At 38.1% G+C, this 7,555-nt stretch overlaps 1 long non-coding RNA gene across 1 annotated transcript in view; it reads left to right on the forward strand.

Moving 5' to 3' along the window:
- The first annotated feature begins 1,076 nt into the window (after positions 1-1,076).
- Positions 1,077-7,555, forward strand: part of LOC125610646 — a 7,797-nt gene continuing 1,318 nt past the window's right edge. Inside the window, exons 1-2 of the long non-coding RNA XR_007340625.1 lie at positions 1,077-1,439; positions 6,785-7,086. This is a non-coding gene — a long non-coding RNA (uncharacterized LOC125610646). The remainder of the gene's footprint in view (positions 1,440-6,784; positions 7,087-7,555) is intronic.

A 7,555-nucleotide genomic window follows, 5' to 3' on the forward strand; every position in this document is an offset into this window, starting at 1 on the left:
CCATTTCAGAGATTTCATCATAGCAATGGAAGGCTGACTAATGCAAGATGGGAGTCTGAGATCAATAGCTACCTCAAACTCTCAACACACTGTATTCTCCTTGGGGCTTTGGAACTCTCTAAAGTCCCTGTCTGTGGATGGGGCCATTCTGACATAATCTACCTTTCTATTATAATGCTCACATAGTTTAGATCACCATATGTCAAATTGGTTTTATTTGCAGACTCATTTTTCAAACATTTAGGATACAGAAATCTGGTAAAAGCAGAACTTCGTATTTGATATATAGATACATTTGTTATGTGCCAAAATGTCAGGAGAGCCTGGATCCATCAGGGGACACCTATGGTCAAAGATAGGTATTGAATGGCACAGTATGCAAAGGTGTTCACAGGATGCAAGTAAAATGATTGAATGTCTCTTTCATGTTAAGAATAAAGATGGTACTGTACTCGAAGCTTTAATTACCCTGTTTCTCCTGGGTTTTTGCTGCTTATCAAAGGATTATTATGGATATTCAAGGGGGTTCGATTGGGAAATAAGAATGGTTATTAAGGTGTGTTTTGTTTATAAAATTAAAATTGGAAAAGGTTGTGAAATATGCAGGGAGTCTTAACCCCGATAAATTTTTCCAACTTTTGTCTGTTTGAATGAAGTTTTCACGACTTGTTCCTAAGATGCTGGTAACCTCTCACGTTATTTCCTAAGATTATGCAGGCCAGACTGGCCTCTGTAATTCTGATTGGATTCTCCCCCTAGTTCTCCTTATCACTCTTTGGGAACTAAATTTATATCAATAGAACCCATCATGGCTCCACATGTCTTCAGGGTCTGAAATGGATAGTTGTTGTAATAAGTCCTTCCAGAAATGGGCAACAGGTTCAAATACAGAGGAAGGAGGTCACTCTTAATTCCCAGTAAGCAGATTTTTTTTAAATGCCACATACTACTATGAACTGACCTTTCAGGTGCCTCGTAGCTTTAACATTCTACAAGGCTTTATCCAGTGCCATTAAGGAAAAAGTATCACTTTCTACAAGAAAAATTGAGACTAAAAGCAAAGCATACACTTCTATATTAGAGTTGGGATCAATACTACTTATAATGCTAAATCCAATCAGAAGAACAAAGTAGCAATAAAATTCCGTTCTGAAATTTAATATGAACCACAAAGAAAATTAGTTTCTTTCCACATTATTTCCCATTGCATCCCTTCACCACTTTTTGTTCTAGGAACCCAAATGCTGCATTTAGACTAAAATGTTCAAGTATTCTGCTAAATGAAGCCACAGCTGCTCTGTCAGAAACATCACATTAAAATGTGTTCAGAAACCATTTGGCAATGTTCTGAGGATGACTTCCACTTCATGAGCTACAGAGCCAGCTCTGGGCATCATGAGGACTTTGAGCAGTCCATGCGGTTCATAAAGGGGGACCAGGTAAGCCAGGGGGAGGGCATAATAGAGGCCAGCCGTAGCAGAGCCATGGGGAATAGTGAAAAGACCATGAAAAACAAATTTTTAGAAACAATTTTATAATTTTTTCCCATTTTAAAGTCATTCACATGATTCACAATTCTAAAAGTAAAAAAGAAAAAGAAAAAAAAATAAAAGAATCTTCCTTTCTGGTCTCTCATCACTCAGTTTCCCAGCCAGTAAGTGTTAGCATTTTCTTTATCAAATCAATATGCATATCTCATATTATCCCCCCACCTTTTTATCTACCTATAGTAATTCACTGTATTTATTATAAATGATATCTCACTGTAGTTTAAACCATACCTTTCTAATTTTGAATGGAGTTGATGCTTTAAGAAACATTTGTATTTATTTTCCTGTGAAGTGGTCACATTGTTAGCTTTTTTTCCTATTTTCTATCTTAGTTTTTTTTTTTCTTATTTATTAGTAGAAACTTTTTTATGCTGGAAAACTTACCTTTTCTTTGTGAAATGAGTTATAAACATCTCATCCCATTTTGTTGACTTTTGTTCATGTTAGGTTTTGCAATATAGAACCTTGTAAGATTTTTTTTTAATAATCAAATTTATCATTTTTAAATGTCTTCTGGGTTTCTAGTATAGTTAGGCCTTTCCTACTCTGAGATTATAAAACCATTCTTGCAGTACTTTAAATGATGTCAGGTTTTACACTTAAATCTTATATTCATTTGGAATTTATTCTGGGTTATTGATATAGAGTTATGACTTTTTAAAAAAATTTGGCCTTGAGGTCTCTCTTTGTAGAATCATATAAGCCAAGAAACTCCCTCCCTATCTTGGAGAGCCGTGACCAGGAGAAAGTTAGATTCGGGTGTTGTTGGTCAGGTGAAGCACTGAGGAGCTGAAACCAAAACGTCAGGAGACATTTTTACTCACAGGTCCCAGAGAGGTTGGGGTCCTGACAAGAGGCTGACTGGAAGACAGGAAAGTGGCAGGGAGCTCAGCCAGTGGGTGAGGAATGGCAGGAGAGGACCTGTGGGACCAGGCCTTTGCTAAGGTCTATAGGCATTAACCCTTGGCTTTCCCACAGGGTTCACAAATTAACTGGTTCAAGAAAACACACAAAGGAGGAACTTACTTACTAATGTCAACTCCTAGGTTTTCTTTTGGTCAGCTGCTGTGGAGAATGTTGGGTTTTGGGTAAACTTACCACAGTGAGGTAAGGAACAAGTGGATTATATCACAAACTACCACACAGGAAAAGGAAGTTTTAAGTAGGCCAAAGGTAATGGGGTATGACTGGGTTGCAAACAACTTAGGTCAGGCCTAAGAAAGGATGCCGAGGAGGCAACTATATTAAACAAATTTGTGATTCTGGTGTAGATGTTAAATATGGATCCAATCTTATTTCTGTCTCAATGGCTAGCCAGTGTCCCAATTCTACATATTCCATGACTTACATTTCTTCCACTGATTTCAGGTGCATGTATGTATTGGGTCCATTTCTGGACTTTTTGGTCAGTTCTATAGATCTGTTATTTGGTCCTGTGCCAGTACAATGCAGTTTTAATTATTTTATCTTCATATTTTGACATATGTTGGTAATATCATTATCATCTTTATTCCTTCTTCCATCTAAACATCAGAATCATCTTGACTAAAATCCTATTGGTATTTTGCATTGTTGGTATTTATAATTCATTAAATAACTTAGTATTGGCATGTCATAATATAGTCTGAGGACTATACTATTAGAAATGACATAATTTGATAAAGCAGGGGAAAAGTAGATTCCCTCACATGTTAAAGGTATCCATAGGAGAAATAAAAAAATATATAATCAGAACTTTTTCTAGAACCACCTTTTCAAAACTGCTTATGAAAGGCCCTTGGCATAGTAATAATAGCAGAAACTACAAAAGGGAATCGTGTGTCAAAAATGTTGGATAAACATTGTCTACTCTATTGCCCCTTGGAGATTTATGAGAAACCATAAATAATTTGATGAGCCAATGGACTATGAAAAGTCCTAAAAAAGATTACTGATTATCTGTGTTTACCATGTTGCTCACCAAACTTGTTTCGCCATGGAATCCTCTCTCCCCAAAATACCTCTGAATATTCCACAGTGCTCTCAGGAAAATTCAGGTTGGAGGCCCTCAGAATCAGGGAAATTCTGCATGTAAGATTCTTTTCTACATTGATATTCATTGTTCTAAGGATTAATAGGCTAAGAATTTAGGAAATAGTATTTAGGAAATTATTTTTGCATCTCTAACTACATCCCCATCTTTAACTACATCCTCCCTCTTCCTCCCTCATCCTCCTCTTACTCCTCCTTCATCTATTGGTCTCCAATGTGAATTTTCTAAGTTATAATGAAACTACATGTTTTACTCCAGCTTTCATTCTTTCACTCAGTATTTAGTAAGTACCTACTATGTGAGTAAAGAGGGGCCTCTACTCCAGGGCTAGGTGATCTGTGAAGTTGAGCCTCTGGGTCCCCCTCTTTCTGCATCACATTAACTAAGAGCTATTGAGATATTTATAAGAATAATTTCCCTGAAAACTGTCGTGTTCTATGTGGAAAAAATCATAATCCTGGGTCTCCGGCAGCACCGTCTGTGTTCCAGTAAATGACTGTGACATAACAGTCTGATTCCAGGCAACATGAGGCAGCAGAAAAAAAGAGAGGAATTCCTGCCAGTGGTGGAAACTTGATTTAAAACACAGATGTTTCAGTGATGTCATTTACAAATGGAAAGGGCACAAAGGTAATTTCAAAATCATCTTCAGTGGTAATCTCTCCCCATTATGAAATCTCTTTGAATGAGTACATGGAAAATGAGCAGAGGCAGCATCCTGCAGAGGTTGAGCATCTGTCTTGGCTAGCTGGGCGACTTGATACCAAAACTTCTTTGGGCCCCCGAGATGCTGGAACAACAGCTTTGTTAAAGACATTAGATCTTAAGGGTCAAGCTTTGTTAAAGACATTAGATCTTAAGGTTGGGATGCAAGATTCATTTCTGGCTTTGATATGTATGCTTCTATGTTCTTGATATGAATTTATAAATGGTTTCCTTTAGAGATATATACAAAGATGCATACAGAGCAGCTGGCCTGGAAATCCTAAGAGAAGTGCTAAAAAGTATCTGGGTTTAATTTTAGCTTTTAAAGTGTGTCTAGGAATGCTTGTAAGAGACCACTCCCCTAAGGACATGGGAGCTGGCTATGGCTGACAACATGGCAGAAGCCAGCACATCTAGCTGTTCACATCTGATTGGTCAATCGCTTCCTTTTCTCCTGCCCAAATGAGCATTCAACTATATGTCCTGCTTTCCTCTCTCCACAATTATCAACATTCAGAAGACATAGCTTTTTACTATAAAATTTATGTATGATGAAAATCTTCCATGTCTACTAAGTTCTATCCTTGCTCTAGACTAGCAACTGAGAGCTGTGGTTGCCAAAGAGCAAATGTCAATCGTACTGGGACTTATGTATAATCACAGGATTTTCCTGATGTCCTCTGTGACAAGATATTTTATAATTTCAGAGAAAGGGGGCTGGGGATGTGGCTCAAGCGGTAGCGCGCTTGCCTGGCATGCGCGGGGCACTGGGTTCAATCCTCAGCACCACATAAAAATAAAATAAAGATGTGTGTCCACCGAAAACTAAAAAATAAATATTAAAAAATTCTCTCTCTCTTTAAAAAAAATAATTTCAGAGAAAGCAATTCATTCTCCATGCTAATGTGCAACAGTGAGAAAAGATGAAAAGTTTAAAGATCTGCAGGCCCAGAGGTTTGTAAGAGAGTGAAGAACCTTAGAGATCATCTATTCTAGTAGTTTTCAAACAATGTTTCAAGAACTTCCAAGGAAGTTTGCAGTTGAATGTATTTACCATATTCTTCTATTCAAAAGTGACACAAATTATTTAGAACAATCGAAAGTGATTTAGACTATCTGAAAATGCAAGGTTAATATTAGCATCAGATATGCCTGGATGTAGGTGCTCAAAGGGGATGAAATAATGTCATCAAGTCACCCCTTCCTGTTCCCTTCACCCCCACCCCCTTTTTTTAAGGAAACCTGCTTCAAATTAATTTGTGGTTTAAATTGGTTCCCAGTCTTGGAAAGGAAAATGCATTGATTTGTAGTTTCAAATTTCAAATCTTACTTATTTGTATACAAATTACAATCAATGCAGGTTTTTTTTTAAAATATCAATGTTGGCAATAACATTTTTATGGGTGCATTGTAATTATACATAATAGTGGGCCCCTTGTAATTCATTCTTCTTCCATTTTGGAGCCTCATTTTCCATCAGAATCTAGCTCATAAAGCAGCAATTATAGCCAATGGCAGCTCAGCCTTGTTCTACCAGCTGAGCAACATGCCCTTAATGGATCATATGTTCATTCCTAACCCAATCACAATGACCTCACTTGGTCAGGTCTGGGTCATATTATGCCTCTGGGACTGGGGTGTGGAATTAACCCTGTTTGAGCCAAATGAACTGCGAGGGAGGGGGGGGGAGAGAGAGAGAGAGAGAAAATGTGTGTGTGTGTGTGTGTGTGTGTGTGTGTGTGTGTGATTCCCCAGAGAAGAGGTAGATTCTGGTGTAAGAAAGGATTTGGGCAGATTAAAAACAGCAGCTGGCCACCTTCTCCAGGACACACTCAGAGACAGGGAAGTAGTCACTTACCAGTTCTTATACTTGCTTCAACCAGACATCTTTGTTTTCTTTTCTTTTCTTTTTTTTTTTTTTGATCTGTTTTATGTATTGAAATTCTATGATAGATGTAATTTGAATAAAGTTATCTGTAATTTGCTGCCAAACCAGAATCTTTAGAAACAACAAATTTAGTTCAACTTCCTCAGTTTGTAAACCTAGCCTCAGAGATGTTACATAATTTTTCTCACGGTCACACAGTTGGTAAAAAATTGTGATGTTTCATTTCAGAGATATTTAGCTAAGCAAGGTATTTTGGAAATCTGTTATATAAGATCCTGTTCAAGGCTCTGCATAGAAATACAAGGATGAATATCTCACCGTGCTCACATTAATTCAGGGATGCTACCAAAAAAACATACACAAAGAGAATCTGCAGGAAAAAATGTATAACAATCTGTGTTTTTTGAAAATGTCTACAGCAAAATATCTGTCCTCAGACTCTCTTCAAGAGCTTTCCCACTCCTCATCACAGGATATAATCTATTTCTCCTTCCCTTAAACCTGGCAGACTTGTGAGGCCCCAACAAATAAAATATGGGAGCTCTTTTGAAGCCAAGTGTTTTCTCTCTCTTTTTTTTTCTCTATTTCTCTCTTTCTCTTTCTCTCGAGGTTCATCTTTGGAGAACCCAGCTGTCTTGCTATGGGGAAACCTAAACCATCTCACACAGAGAGACCACATGAAGAGGCCTACATGGAAAGGAACAGAGCCCCCAAGCCAAGAGCCATCATCAATTGCCAGACATTGAAGGGATGATCTTCAGTGGATCCAGCCCCTGGCATAGAGTCTCCTTCTTAGGCCCCGGGCACTGTGGAGCAGAGACCATCCATCCCCACTGTGTCCCACCCAAATTCTTGACCCAAAGAGTATATGAGCATAATAAATGTTTTATGCCAGGAAAAACTGGAACCAGGTTGCCGCAGTCCGGCTGCAGCAAAATAACCGGGGGGTGACGAACAACTTGTGTAGATTGATACAGCAGGAGTGGGAGCCGTTTATTGCAGGACAGGAGCAGTATTTATACATTCCACACAGCTTATCTAATTAAATACATCAGTCAACCAATCAGGAATCTCTACACCTAATGGCTCGGTTTTGTTACTTCTCAAACCACTCCCTCTGACATTTTGCCAGGCACCATCCAGATTTGTTTACGAACTTTAACATTCCCCTGGCAAAATGCCAGGTGTTATTTTGACTTGTTTACAGACTCTAACATTTCCCCCTTTTGTTTAATTTAAATAATGACCATAGTGGTTTTTACAGAAACACCATAAATAACCTGATACAAGCAGAAAGGGAGGATACAAAATGCCACAATACCAAGCCAATTGATGGCTCCATGCAAGAAGCCCTTGGAAAAATTATACCAGCAATGACAC

The sequence above is a fragment of the Marmota marmota genome, unplaced genomic scaffold, assembly GCF_001458135.2.
Source record: "Marmota marmota marmota unplaced genomic scaffold, marMar, whole genome shotgun sequence".
Lineage (NCBI taxonomy): Eukaryota > Metazoa > Chordata > Mammalia > Rodentia > Sciuridae > Marmota > Marmota marmota.